This window comes from Erinaceus europaeus, chromosome 2 (genome assembly GCF_950295315.1).
Source record: "Erinaceus europaeus chromosome 2, mEriEur2.1, whole genome shotgun sequence".
Classification (NCBI taxonomy): domain Eukaryota; kingdom Metazoa; phylum Chordata; class Mammalia; order Eulipotyphla; family Erinaceidae; genus Erinaceus; species Erinaceus europaeus.
In genome coordinates, this window is record NC_080163.1 from 194,923,706 (window position 1) to 194,938,962 (window position 15,257).

The 15,257-nt window shown below is 44.1% G+C and overlaps 1 long non-coding RNA gene across 1 annotated transcript in view; it reads left to right on the forward strand.

Annotated features, from left to right (window-relative positions):
* The first annotated feature begins 5,725 nt into the window (after positions 1 to 5,725).
* Positions 5,726 to 15,257, forward strand: part of LOC132536842 (uncharacterized) — a 50,605-nt gene continuing 41,073 nt past the window's right edge. The window contains exon 1 of the long non-coding RNA XR_009548381.1: positions 5,726 to 6,081. This is a non-coding gene — a long non-coding RNA (uncharacterized LOC132536842). The remainder of the gene's footprint in view (positions 6,082 to 15,257) is intronic.

Sequence of the window (15,257 nt, forward strand, 5' to 3'; positions counted from 1 at the left end):
TAGCACTGAGCCCCAGTGATAACCTGGAGGCAAAAACAAAAACAAAACAAAACAGAAAAAAAATCTGCTGAGTGGAGAATATCTTCACATAGTCCTCTTTGACTATAATTTATCTTAGTCTCACCTCTGAAAGACAAACAGGTGAAGATTACACTCTGGGGAGGACATGGGATACAGAGGCTTTACTATGGGAATTAAGTGTCCCTGGCTTCATTGAACACTTGTTGGGAACAGGCCAACATCTTCCTATAAAAACTGAGAATACTGGGCAGAAGGTAGATAGCACAATGGTTATGCAAACAGATTCTCCTGCCTGAGGCTCCAAAGTCGGGCCAGTTTCAACCCACTGCACCACCATAAGCCAGAGCTGAACAGTGCTCCGGTGAAAAAACAAAAACAAACAAACAAACAAAACTGAGAAGACTGAAAACCAAATAGGCATGTACCTAACCTAAGGGACTACTCACCTGGATGCCAAGGTAATACGTAGGTGTAAGACAGATCCTCACTAGAGAGTCACTCTAGGCATGCACTCACATGGCAAGACTGGACAAGGGGGTGTCATAACTACAAGCCATAGGACATGACTGAGAATTCTAATCTGGATAGTATTTATAAAGGTACTCTTATAAATAAAGGTACTCTTATATAGTATCTCTTACACTGTTTTTTTTCTTTCTCTCTTTCTCTGTTTCTTTCTATCTTTCTTCCTCTTTTTCTTTCTTTATTCCCTTTTGCTGCCTTTCTTTTTATTGTTGTAGTTACTATTGTCGTCGTTGTTGGATAGGACAGAGGAGGGGAAGACAGAGGGGGAAAGAAAGATAGACACCCGCAGACCTGCTTCAACACCTGTGAAGGGACTCCCCTGCAGGTGGGGAGCTGGGGGCTCGAACCGGAATCCTTACGCTGGTCTTTGAGCTTTGCACCACCTGCGCTTAACCCACTGCGCTACACTGTATTTAAAAAAATTATTTATTTATTTATTTATTTATTTATTTATTTATTTATTTATTATCAGAGAGACAGGAGGAGAGAAAGAACCAGACATCACTCTGGTACACGTGCTGCCGGGACTGAACTCAGGACCTCATGGTTGAAAATCCAGTGCTTTATCCACTGCGCCACCTCTCAGACCACCTCTTACCCTGTATTAAATGGCTAATAGAGATTGCATGAGAAGGCACTGGCTAGGGCTCCTGCCTTGTCATGTCCAGGTTCAAGCTCCCGGCATATCACTTGGTAGTGCCAAGACGCTGAGGGGAGCTTTAGTGCTATTCACTCTCTCTCCCACCCTCTTTCTCTCCTGGAGTGATGTTTTCCAGTATACTAAAATTTTAAAAATAAATAAAATAAAATTACCAATAAACCAACTCTTGTTCAAACTGAGCCTCCATGCAGACATATGCAGTAAATTTTAAGTAAAACAGATGTTTTACCTGACATAATAACTTCCATTGTAGAATATTCTATTGAGATCATTATGAAATTCTAATAATAAAACTGACTCATTTTCATGCAAGAGAATTCCCACCATTCAATTGTCTGTAGCAGGGGAATAATCATTTAGAGCTATAAGTTATTTTTGAAGTCCCTTAAAACAGAGGAATAGTGACCAGAAGTCACTTGACTTCCTCCCAACATAGCATCCGATACCCATCTGACTGTCTTAGAAGCATAGCACAGTCAGCCTCTACACTTTGTTATCAGTACACAGTCTGTGCAGGGTGATACTTAATAAGCTTTGCCCACAGTATTAAATACTGAGAAATCATCAGTGCAAGTCACAGTCTTGGATCATGACAGAAATGTCTGGTGAGAGAGCACTACAAAATATCAATAACAGGTTAGTCCTAGAATAGCAGTGTCTAAATCCAGCCTACAGCCCTGACAAGTATTTGCATGCAACAAATTCCCAATAGTCAATCAAAACAGAAAGAGACTGTAACAGCGTATTTCTTCCGAGATCAGATGAGATCGGGCGTGTTCAGGGTGGTATGGCCGTAGACCAGCGTATTTCTGTGTTAGGAGTCACACTACTGTTTTGAAGGGCCAATACAGAGGCACTGACTTGTATGAGTTAAAATTAAATTAACTTTGGGACTGGGAGGTAATGCACCTGGATGAATGCACATGTTACAGTGCTCAAAGACCCGAGTTCGAGTCCCCAGTCTCCACCTACAGGGGAAAAGCTTCATGAGTGATGAAGCAGGGCTGCAGGTGTCTCTGCAAAGAGAAAAAGTTTCTGAAAGGTCCTAAAAAAATACTAAATACTGACCAATAGACAAGAAAATATATGCAAATATCTTTGTAGTAAAAGGCGAAAGATGTATGTGATCTGAAGAGAAACCAGAGCATAGTAAAGAAAATCCAAATTGGGCTGGGTTCTCTGCTGAACCTGAAAGGAGGAAACAGACCTGAGATCTGAGTCTGGTTAGCTGCTAGTGGCTATTGCAGGAGACATTTGGCTGTGGGAGATGAAGTGAGTGGTTCCTCCTCTTCTGCCAGAAGTGGGCGAATAGTTATAGCTCTCTCTCTTATTCCTTTCACTCCATGTCACCTACTTCTTACTCTAGCTACTAAGCATTTCCAATAGGCAAGGGGATTTTGCTCAGCTTGGCTCAGTTGTTTACATAATATGTAAATTAGACACCTTTAAAAACAGTTTTTAAAAAGATTTTATTTATTTATGAGAAAGATAGGAGGAGAGAGAAAGAACCAGACATCACTCTGGCATATGTGCTGCTGGGGATCAAATTCGGGACCTCATGCTTGAGAGTCCAAAGCTTTATCACTGTGCTACCTCCCGGACCACACCTTTTTAGCTTAAAAAATATATATAGTTATTTATTGGATAGAGAAATTGAGAGGGAAGGGAGAGATAGAGAGGAAGAGAGACAGAGAGACACCTGCAGCCCTGCTTCACCACTTGCAAAACTTTCCCCCTGCAGGTGGGGACTGGGGGCTTGAACCTGGGTCCTTGCACATTATAACATGAGCATTTAACCAGATGCATGGCGCATCTGCCATCCCTTGGTTCATTTTTAGGTTGCATTTTTAAAAAAAATATTTATTTATTTTCCCTTTTGTTGCCCTTGTTATTTAGTTTAGGTTGCATTTTAAAATAACTTATGAAACCCACTCCAAGGAGAGAGAGAGAGAGAGAGAGAGAGAGAGAGAGAACCCCTTACAATGTCTGAGTTTAGTTTAAAGGCTGATTTTTCTTTGAAAAAGTTTTTTTTAATTAAAAAATTTTAAGTCATCTTTATTTATTGAGTAAATGAACAGGGAATGGGGAGGGAGAGAAACAGAGAGACATCTGCAGTACTTCTTCAACACTCACAAATTTTTACCCCTGCAGGTGGGGACAAGGGGCTTGAACCTGAGTCCTTGTGCACTGTAATGTGTGCTCAACCATGTGAATATCCACCCATCCCCAGGTTTTGTCTTTCTTTCTTTCTATCTATCCTTCTTTCTTTCTTTCTTTCTTTCTTTCTTTCTTTCTTTCTTTCTTTCTTTCTTTCTTCCTTTCTCTCTCTCTCTCTCTCTCTTTTTAAAGGATTTTATTTATTTATTCATAAAGAAGATAGAAGGAGAGAGAGAGGGAGAGGGAGAGAAGCAGACATCACTCTGGTACAAGTGCTGCTAGGGATTGAACTCAGAACCTCATGCTTGAGAGTCCAATGCTTAATCCACTACACCACCTTCCAGGCCACCTTTTGTTTGTTTTGATATGGACTTTTAAAGCTCAGGTACTAATTTTGCAACTTTAAAAACAGTGAAGGAGTGGTTTGGGAGGTGGTGCAGTATCTAAGGAACTAGATTCTCAAGCATAAGGTCCTGAGTTCAATCCCCGGCAACACATGTACCACAGTGATGTTTGGTTCTTTCTCTCTCTCCTCCTATCTTTCTCATTAATAAATAAATAAACAACATATTTAAAACAAAACAACAACAAGAACAACAGTGAAGGACGGGAGAGACAGCATAATGGTTATGCCAAAAGACTTTGAGGCCTGAGGGACCAAAAGTCTCAGGTTCAGTCCCTAGCCCCACAAGATACACATTTAAGCTGGGAATTACTTTCTGAAACACATGTAAATGTTGTCCTACCTTAAATGTCATTTTGTATTTTGCTCTCCTTTGTTCGAGAAAGACTACAGACACATTCTGATCATCAGATGATGAGAGTTCCCATTAGAGAATGAATCAGTGTCAGCTATAAGTGCAGTAGCCAGAGTTGAGAGAAAACCCCTTGAGTTACAGAAATATCTTTTCAGTCACACCGTTTGCACAGGATTCCAGCAGATCTTTCTGTTCTTTCTTTCTTTTTATATTTTTTAAGTTTTTAAAATATTTATTTATTTCCTCTTTTGTTGCCCTTGTTGTTTTATTGTTGTTGTTGATCTTGCTGTTCTTTATGTAGTCTGCAGCTGTATCAGACTAAGCATGCTCCATCTAGAGTTCTTTATAGAGCAAGCCAGGGTGACTAACAGGCAACCCCTTCACAATCCTGAAAACATATTTGTGATTTCTGCAAGAAATATAGAAGTTATCAAAATTACTAAGTATATACATGTCAAATGTAAGTATGTTTTTATACATATTTATTAATATAAAGATTATGTATCACATAATATATAATCATATTAATCTTTATATATATATATACAATGTATTATTATAGATTATGTAAAGATTAAGATAAAAGAGGTTGGGTGGTGGCACACCTGTTACCATGTGCAAGGACATGGGTTCAAGTCCCCAGTGTCCACCTGCAGGGAGGAAGTTTCATGAGTGGGGGAGCAGTGCTGCAGGTGTTTCTCCCCACCACCTCACTTTTTTTTTTTCCTTACCAGAGCACTAATCAGCTCTGATTTATGGTAGTGCAGGGGATCGAACCTGGGGCTTCAGAGCCTCATGCATGACCTGGGACTTCAGAGCTTCAGGCATGAGAGTCTGTTTGCATAGCCACTATGCTATCTACCTCTACTCTCCTTCCCCTTCTCTATTTCTCCTTTCCCTCTCAATTTCTCTCAGTGTCTACCCAAAATAAAGCAGAGAAAATGAGAGAGACCACAACACCAAAGCTTCCTTCAGTGAGATGGGGCTCAGGGTCAAACCTGGGCCATGCACAGGGTAAAGCAGTGCATTTTCAGGTAAGATATTTTACTGGCCTTTCTTTTAAAGATTTATTTAGGGTGGGGAGCTAGCATAATGATTATGCAAAGAGACTCTCCTGCCTGGGGCTTCACAGTGTCAGGTTGAAGCTGCACTGAGGGGTGCAGCACTACCAGAAGCCAAAGCTGAGCAGTGCTCTGGTTAAAAATAAAATAAAATAAAATAAAAAAATACATATACAGAAAGACCCAAGTCAAATTGGTAGAGATGAAAAATAACAATTTGCAATAAGACCCATTCAGTGGCTATTACTAGTGGCAAGTATAGATGAAGTTGCAAATTAGTGAATTTGAATGAAGACCAGTCACAGGGCTGCAGGGGACTGCATAATGTGTGCAAAAGACTTTCATGCCTGAGGCTCTGAATCCCAGGTTTAATTTTCAGTCCAGCTATAAACCAGAGCTGAGCAGCTTCCCGTAAAAAGAAAAAGGTGGAGGAGGAAGTAGAAGAGAAGGAGAAAAAGAAACTACCCAGAGGGCCTAATTCCCGCCTCCAGCCCTGCAACAGGAGCCAGTTCTCAGGGGCAGCAGCAGGCTAGCTTCTGAGCAGCTGCACATTGAAGCCCCAGCCTCCACCTTCTTAAACCTCCCCCGCCATCCCCGTGGATATTGTAAAGGCTCAGCCTGGAGTTCAGGTGTTTGGAATTGGTAGGTGAGTGGGGCTGTTTTGACCGAAATCTGATTTCGGCTTCCTTAGGAGAGGCAAGCAAGGCTTGGTTTGCTTTAGGGAAGCAGGCTTTGAAATGGCTGACCCCCAGAAGACATTGCTGCCTGGCCACAGGTACAAGGCATGCGGCATGTTGGCCACAACCTCTGCTTCTGAGGATCTTGTGAACTGCCTGTCTGAACTGAATTGTTTTCCTGACTTGTCTGCAGCCTTGAGGCCATGTGCATCCATCAGCAGGTCAGTGAGGCTCTGGGTGGGTATCTGGGTTTGGAGAGCACTTTGGGGTTGCTTTTTGCTTTGTGGAAGTATGGAGATGCCTGGTGTGTGTGGGGGGTGTAAACTTGGGAATCGGAACAAAAGTACAGGACACCTGGAATGCTGGAAAACCAAGTTTTATTCTAGTGGTACCAGAATCAGCTCATGTTCAACATGCTGGGCCCTGATGTTCAGTAAGATTTCCCTTTTTGCGGTAGCACCGGGCTAAACGCACGTGGTGCGAAGCACAAGGATCGGCTCCCCACCTGCAGGGGGGGTCTCTTCATAAGCCGGGAAGCAGGTCTGCAGGTGTCTCTCTTCCCCTCTCTGTCTTCCCCTCCTCTCTGTTTCTCTCTGTCCTATCCAACAACAGCAACAACAACAGAAAAAGATGGCTGCCAGGAGTAGTGCGGCCACCCAGTCCCAGCGCGGCCACCCAGTCCCAGCGCGGCCACCCAGTCCCAGCGCGGCCACCCAGTCCCAGCGCGGCCACCCAGTCCCAGCGCTAACTCTGGAGGAGAAAAAAAAAAGATTTCCCATTTTTACAAACAGAAAGGTTGACAAAAAAAATTTCACATTATGCATACAAGGACTAAGAGTTGGGCAGAGGTCCTAAAGATCAAAGGCTGTCAGGACATTGAAACACCAGAAACTGGCTTTAAATCTGCCAGGGCTTTTACAAACACCAGGAGGAAGAGGGGGTTAGGCTTAGGATTTATGGGTGGTTTAAAGGAGCATAGTACAAGCAGTTGCCATTAATTTCTATATACAATTTCAGAGGCACGCGCATGAAAATTACAGCTGGGCATTTGGGTAGGCCCCGTGCTCCAGAGGTCTTCTTGTTGTAAATTTGCTTTGGTTATTTAAGTTTCACATGTAAGGAATAATCTCTTGAAATTGCGGTCATTCTTATTAGCTGAGCATTGTCACCAGTTATATCAGTTTTTCTTTCAAATGACAGTCTCATTTTTTTTTAAACTACAGGGTTGTATTTCACTGTATCCTTGCTGATTTTAGCTTCATTTTATCAGAAACACAGAGAGTGAGAGAGAGTGTGTCTGCAGTATAGCACCGAGACTTTTTTTTAATGTAGTGGGGCTGGGCTGAAACATGAGTTGCATACATGGTAAAAAAAAAAAGCACACTATTCAAGTAAGCTATTTCAGCAAGCCACCTTGCTGATTTTGAAGTTACAGTTTCTTGTTTTTTTTCTTTTATTTTCCTTTTTTTGGATAGGACAGAGAGAAATTGAAAGAGAAAGGGAAGATAGAGGGGGAGAGAAAGATGGACACCTGCAGACCTCCTTTACCACTTATGAAACATCCCCCCTGGAGGAAGGGAACCAGGGACTGGAACTGAACTCCGTTTTTTACAAAAGTAATGCTCAGCTCTAGCTTATGCTGTTATATGGGACTGAGCCTCAGGCCTCACAACTGTATTTACATTTGCATAAGGTTGTGCTAACTCCCACCCTCCACACTTGTTCTTTTTGAAATGTAATGTTACCGGGTGAGTGGGAATGGTCCCCTAGTAAAGTACAGAGAGAGGTGAATTCAAACCCTCTAGATAGTCCCACAAAGTCATAACCACATGTATGGGATGGTGGACAAGCCTTGGAGCAGATAACCTTGGTGACAAACATAGTTGGGGAGCGGGGACAGAAGATTGGTGATGGGTGGGTGTAGTGGGAATTGTGACCATATAAACTTCCAATCTTGTAAATCACTAATAACAAAAAAATACAATATTTATTTATGTTTTAAAATATTATTTATTCAACATTTAAATATTATTTATTAAATATTGGAAAGAGACAAAGAGGAACTCAGGGGAAAGAGGGAAGGAGAAGGGAGACACAGAGAGACACCTGCAGCCTCGCTTCAACACTTGTGAAGCTTTCCACTTGCAGGTGGGGAACAGGGGCTTGAAACTGAGTCGTTGCACAGAAACATCAGAGCATCAGGTATGAGAGTCTCTTTGCATCAGCATTATGTTGCCTACTTCTCCTCTCCCTCTCTCTGTATCTCTCGTTCTCATAAGATAACAATAAAATAAAATATGAACCCCACCTGCAGGGGGAAAGCTTCATGAGTGGTGAAGCAGGATTGCAGGTGTCTCTCTGTCTATCCCTCTATTTTCCCCTCACCTCTAGATTTCTGGCTGTCTCTAACAAAAAGTAAATAAAGATAATATAAAAAATTAAAAAAATATGAAAAATAGTAAGAAAGCAGAGCATGGGCAAGAAGTGACTGCCTAGTCATTATGATCTTTCTCTCTTTAAACCTCTCTCTCCTAACTAAAATTATTAACAAAGGAAAGTAAACAACAAAGAAGTCCTTGGGCTTGGAGACAGCTGAGTAGCTAGCACCATTCTCTCTCGGTGTCTGTCACTGTCTGTGTGTCTGATTTCCATAGCTAAAGATAAAAATAACAATCTAACACCAATATTTAGCTAGCACAAGGAGTCCTCTCCAGATTCAAAGGAGGTCTCAAAACTTTACATCAGGCTCAACCTGACGCTGTTGACTGGCTACGAAAGAAGGGCAAACGCTAGAAGAAGAGCTATCTTAGGAGAGCTGCCACAGACTTTCATGCGTGCGTGTGGCTTCAAGAAGCCAGTTTTAGTCCTCGGCAGGCAGCAACGCCCACTTGAGCTGAGCATTGTTCTGGTGTTTGTGTTTTTTCCCCTGGATGTGTGTGCAGAAGAGAAAAGCAAGACAAGATCGGGAGAAACAGGGCAGCCCTGTGCTTGTCTGTAGACTCCCTTCTGGTGCATTCTATTCCGTGTCCACAAGGAGGCGACATAAGGCAGTGAAGTGCCCTACCGGGCAGGCATGGCTCCCACTGGACTGCCCCTTGGTAGTTGATGTGGAGAGAGGTGCTTCCAGTTTCTTGGATGCTTCCTTCCTGGGACAGGGGCTAGAGAGAGGCAGGAGACAGAGTTCACTGGGCAGAGCACCAGGGTTGCATGGCTGAGGTGCCCAGTTCTCTCACCTGGCAGGCATGCAGGGAGGCAGGTCTGAGTTCCTCTGGCCTGTGTCTGAGCAAGAAAGGTTCTGAATCTCTCTCTTTCTATTTTTCTATCTCTCTCTCTTTATTTTTCTTTCTCTCTTTATTACTCTCTGTCTCTCCCTGTTGGTGTGTGATAGGTAATAACTTCTTGAAAATGTGGCCTACTAAATTGATGCCATTTTGACAAAACCAATCAGAGAGAGAGTAAGATAGCAATCAAGTTGGCTTGGCGGTTGCTCAGTGCTAGGATAATGGGAAATGCATCCAGCAGGAGCAGAGCTGTGCCCAGAGCAAGGGGCGACGTGAGTCCAGGTCTCCTCTTTGGCCAAGACTCTGGCGAGTTTGCAGTTTCCACGCTGCACAGGAATTCACTCTTTTCTATGGGGGAAGAAGAGGTTTGTGTGCTTGGCCAAGACAGCCAAGAGAGGGGAGCACAGCATTTAGGCCTGGGAAGGGCAGGGAATGGAACTGGGCCTGTGAGACATGAGAACCCCTGGCCTCCATTGAGCTACCTGGCAGGCTGCTCCATTCTTGGCCTGAATCAACAGTCTTCAGGCTCATGTTGCAAGGAGACTTGGAGGCTGGGGAGATAGCATCCTGCTCTGTAAAAGTCTTTCCTACTTGATATTCCAAGGCTTCAGGTTAAGTCCTCAGCTCTGTAGCATAAGCCTGAGCTGAGAAGTGCTCTGGTCTCCGTCACGGACCTTTTTTAATTTTATTGAATTTTATTCTTTTTATATTACTACTCCTACCATTATTATGATTATGATTATTATTCTCCATGCCAGCTCCATGCTCAGCCCTGTGTAGTGCTTTTGTAGGAACCTCAGAGCATCAGGTATGAGAGTCTCTTGGCATCAGTCTCTTGGCATTATGATGCCTACCCCTCCCACCTCCCTCTCTCTGTCAATCTAGCTCTCATGACTCAAGATAACAATAACATAAACTATGAAAAATAGTCTATAAGAACGGAGAGCTTGGGTGTGAAAGACTGCCTAGTTGTTATCATCTTTCTCTCTCTCTTTTTAAATTTTTTAAAAACATTTTATTTCTGAGAGATAGAGAGAGAGAGGGAGAAGGAGAGGGAGAGGGAGAGGGAGAGAGAGAGAGAGAGGAAGAGAGAGAGAGAGAGAGAGATGGAGAAAAACCAAAGCACTGCTGAGTTATGGTCTATGGTGGTATGGTGGATTGAACCTGGAACATGTGGAGCAAGAGAATCTGTTTACAGAACCATTATGCTATCACCCCACCACATCTTTCTCTCATCACACCATTTTCTCCTTACTACAATTATTAGCAAAGGGAAGTAAACTAAAAATACTGAAAAGAAAGTCCTTGGGCTTGGAGACAGCTGAGTGGCTAGCATCATTTTCTCTCGGTGTCTGTCATTCTCTGTGTGTTTGATGTCCATAGCTAAAGATAACAGTACAAACTTACTCCAGTATTCAGAAGAAGTCTCTGGGCTTCATAGATATCTTAGGAGTTCTACAAAAGAGTTTTATGCGGGGAGTCGGGCTGTAGCGCAGTGGGTTAAGCGCAGGTGGCGCAAAGCACAAGGACCGGCATGAGGATCCCGGTTCGAACCCCGGCTCCCCACCTGCAGGGGAGTCGCTTCACAGGCGGTGAAGCAGGTCTGTCTATCTTTCTCTCCTCCTCTTTGTCTTCCCTCCTCTCTCCATTTCTCTCTGTCCTATCCAACAATGACAACAACAATAATAACTACAACAATAAAACAACAAGGGCAACAAAAGGGAATAAATAAATAAATAAATAAAATAAAGAAAGAAAGAGTTTTATGCGTGCTGTGGGTTCAAGAAGCCAGTTTTAGTTCTCAGCAGGCAGCCCCACTCACTTGAGGTGAGCATTGTTCTGGTGTTTGTCTGCGTGTTTCTCTGTGGATGTGTGTGCGGAAGAGAAAATCAAGACAAGATTGGGAGAAATAGGGCAGCCCTGTGGTTGTCTGTAGTCTCCCTTCAGGTGCATTCTACTCCGTGTCCACAAGGTGGCGACATAACAAGGCAGTGCAGTGCCCCTGCTGGGCCGGCCGGCTCCCACGGGACTGCCCCATGGTAGTTGATGTGGAGAGAGGTGCTTTCAGTTTCTTGGAAGCTTCCTTCTCAGAGGAAGAGCTAGAGAGAGGCAGGAGACAGAGTTCAGTGGGCAGAGCACTAGGCTTGCATGGCTGAGGCACCTAGTTTTCTGGCCTGGCAGTAGGCAGGCAAATCTGAGTTCCCCTGGCAAGAATAGCTCTGAATCTCTCTCCCTCTCTTTCTCTTTCTCTCTCTCTCTCTCTCTCTCTCTCTCTCTCTCTCCGTGTGTGTATCTCACCCTGTTGGTGTGTGATAGGTAATAAATAATATCTTGGAAATGTTGCTTTCTAAACTGATGCAATTTTCAAGAAACCAGTCAGAGAGAGAGTGAGATAGAAATCAGGCTGGCTTGGCGGTTGCTCAGTGCTAGGAGAATAGGAAATGCATCCAGTGGGAGCAGAGCTGTGCCCAGTGCAAGGGGCGACATGAATCCAGGTCTCCTTTTGGCCAGGGCTCTGGTGAGTTTGCACTTTCCTAGCTGCACAGGAATTCACTCTTTTCTATGGGGGAAGAGGTTTGTGTGCATGGCCAAGAGAGCCAAGAGAGGGCATCACAGCCTGGGAAGGGCACGGAATGGAACTGGGCCTGTGAGGCATAAGAACCCCTGGCCTCCGTTAGACATCTAGGCTGCTCCATTCTTGGCCTGAATCCATAGTCTTCGGCTGATGTTGCAAGCAGGCTTGGAGGCTGGGCAGACAGCATCCTGCTTCTGTCAGAGTCTTTCCTACTTGATGTTCAGGTTCAATCCCCAGCTCAGCAGCATCAGTTTGAGCTGAGAAGTGCTCTGGTCTCACTCTGTGATCTTTTTTGACTTTATTGGATATTTTTCTTTATTACACTACTACTACTCTTACTATTCCTACCATTATTATGGTTATGATCCTTCATGCCAACTCCATGCTCAGTCGTGCCTTGTGCTGTTGTATGAACCTCAGAGTATCAGCTATGAGAGACTCTTGGCCTCAGCTTTACGATGCCCACCCCTCCCACCTTCCTCTCTGTCAATCTGGCTCTCATGACACAAGATAACAATAACATAAACTATGAAAATAGCCAATAAGAAAGGAGAGCTTGGGCGCAGGGGACTGCCTAGTCATTCTTATCTTTATTTCTTTACACCTGTCTCTCCTTACTCAAATTATTAACAAAGGAAAGTAAAGCAAAAATATTGGAAAGAGAAGTCCTTGGGCTTGGAGACAGCTAGCATCATTCTCTCTCGGTGTCTGTCACTCTCTGTCTGTGTGTCTGATCGCCATAGCTAAAGATAACAATACAATCAAAACCAATATTTAGCACAAGAAGTCTTTGGGCTTCAGAGCTATCTTAGGAGTTCTGCCCAAGACTTTGAAGTGTGCGTGTGGCTTCAATAAGCCAGTTTCAGTCCTCTGCCGGCAGCACCACTCGCTTGAGCTGAGCACTGTTCTGGTGTTTGTGTGTTTTTCTCCGTGAATGTGTGTGTGGAAAAGAAAAGCAAGACAAGATAGGGAGAAACAGGGCAGTGCAGTGGTGGTCTATAGTCTCCCTTCAGGTGCATTCTACTCCGTGTCCACAAGGCGGCGACATAAGAAGGCAGTGCAGTGCCCCTGCAGGGCAGGCTTGGCTCCCACTGGACTGCCCCTTGGTAGTTGATGTGGAGAGAGGTGCTTCCAGTTTCTTGGAAGCTTCCTTCCCGGAACAGGGGCTAGAGAGAGGCAGGATAGAGAGTTCACAGGGAAGAGCACCAGGGTTGCATGGCTGAGGTGCCTTGTTCTTTGGCTTGGCGGGCAGGCATTAAGGGAGGCATCAAGGCAGGCAGGCACGACTGAATTCTCTTGGCCTGTGTCTGAGCAAGAGTGTCGCTCAATCTCTTTCTCTCTCTCTGTGTGTTTCTCTCTATCCCTTTTGGTGTTTGATTGGTAATAAATAACATCTAAAATATTGCCTTCTCAATTGATGCCATTTTGAAGTAAGCAATCAGAGAAAGAGAGCTAGGGGGGAGAGAGGGGGGGGAAATCAGGTTGGCTTGGTGATTGTTCAGGGCTAGGAGAATGGAAAAAGCATCCAGCTGGAGCAGAGCTGTGCCCACTGTAAGGGGCGATGTGAGTCCAGGTCACTCCTTTGGCCAGGGCTCTGGTGGGTTTGCAGTTCCATGCTGCACAGGAATTCACTCTTTTCTCTTTTTCTTCTACAGGGGTAGAAGAGGTTTGTGTGCATGGCCAAGCCAATCAAGAGAAGGGATCACAGCAGTTATGCCTGGGAAGGGCAGGGAATTGACTGGGCCTGTCAGGTGTGAGAACCCCTGTCCTCCATTGAGCCATCTGGCAGGCTGCTCCATTCTTGGCCTGAATCAACAGTCTTTAAGCTCATGTTGCAAGGAGACTTGGAGGCTGGGGAGATAGCATCCTGCTTCTGTCAGAGGCTTTTCTACTTGATGTTCCAAGGCTTCAGGTTCTGTCCTCAGTTCTGCAGCATAAGTCTGAGCTGAGAAGAGCTCCGGTCTCACCCTCTGACTTTTTGTATTTTATTGGATTTTATTCTTTTTGTACTTCTACTACTACTTCTAGTATTCCTACCATTGTTATGATTATGATTATTATTCTCCATGCCAGCTGCATGCTCAGCCCTGTGTAGTGCTGTTATAGGAACCTCAGAGCATCAGGTATGAGAGTCTCTTGGCATCAGCGTTATGATACCTACCCCTCCCACCTCTCTCTCTCTCTCTCTCTCTAGCTCTCATGACACAAGATAACAATAACATAAACTATGAAATATAGTCAATAAGAACAGAGAGCTTGAGCGTAAGGGACTGCCTAGTTGTTATCATCTCTCTCTCTTTACAGCTATCTCTCCATTCTGAACTTATTAACAAAGGAACGTAAAGTAAATATTGAAAAGAGAAATCCCTGAGCTTGGAGAAGTTAAGTAGCTAGCATCATTCACTCTTGTTGTCTATCACCCTCTGTCAGTGTTCTAATTTCCATAGATAAAGTTAACAGTACAATAAAATACCAATATTTAACACAAAAAGTCTTTGGGCTTCAGGGCTATCTTCGGAGTTTTGCCATAGACTTTGATGTGTGCGTGTGGCTTCAAGAAGCCAGTTTCAGTCCTCGTCAGGCAGCACTGTTTGCTTGGACTGAGCATTGTTCTGGTGTTTGTCTGTGTGCTTTTCTCCGTGGATGTGTGTGCATGTGTGTGCAGAAGAGAAAAGTAAGACAAGGTTGGGAGAAATAGGGCAGCCTTGTGGTTGTCAGTAGTCTCCCTTCAGGTGCATTCTACTCCGTGTCCACAAGGTGGCGATATAAGACAGTGCATTGCCTCTGCCAGGCAGCTTGGCTCCCATTGTACTGCTCTTGGTAGTAGATGTGGAGAGAGGTGCTTCGAATTTCTTTGAAGCTTCCTTCCTGGAACTGAGGCTAGAGAGAGGCATGAGACAGAGTTCACTGGATAGAGCACCAGTGTTGCATGGCTGAGGTGCCCAGTTCTCTCGCCTGGCAGGCAAGCAGACAAGTCTGAGTTCCTCTAGCCTGTGTCTGATCAAGAAAGTCTCTGAATCTCTCTCCTTCTCTTTCTCTTTCTCTTTCTCTTTCTCTTTCTCTTTCTCTTTCTCTTTCTCTTTCTCTTTCTCTTTCTCTTTCTCTTTCTCTCTGTGTGTGTCTCTCTCTCCCTGTTGGTGTGTGATAGGTAATAACATCTTGAAAATGTTGCCCACTAAATTGATGCCATTTTTTTAAATATTTATTTTATTTATTTATTCCCTTTTGTTGCCCTTGTTGTTGTTTTTTTATTGTTGTAGTTATTATTGTTGTTGTCGTTGTTGGATAGGACAGAGAGAAATGGAGAGAGGAGGGGAAGACAGAGAGGAGGAGAGAAAGACAGACACCTGCAGACCTGCTTCACCGCCTGTGAAGCGACTCCCCTGCAGGTGGGGAGCTGGGGTTCGAACCGGGATCCTCATGCCGGTCCTTGTGCTTTGCGTCACCTGCACTTTACCCGCTGCGCTACAGCCCGACTCCCAATTGATGCCATTTTTAAGAAATCAATCAGAGAGACATAGAGTGAGATAGAAATCAGGTT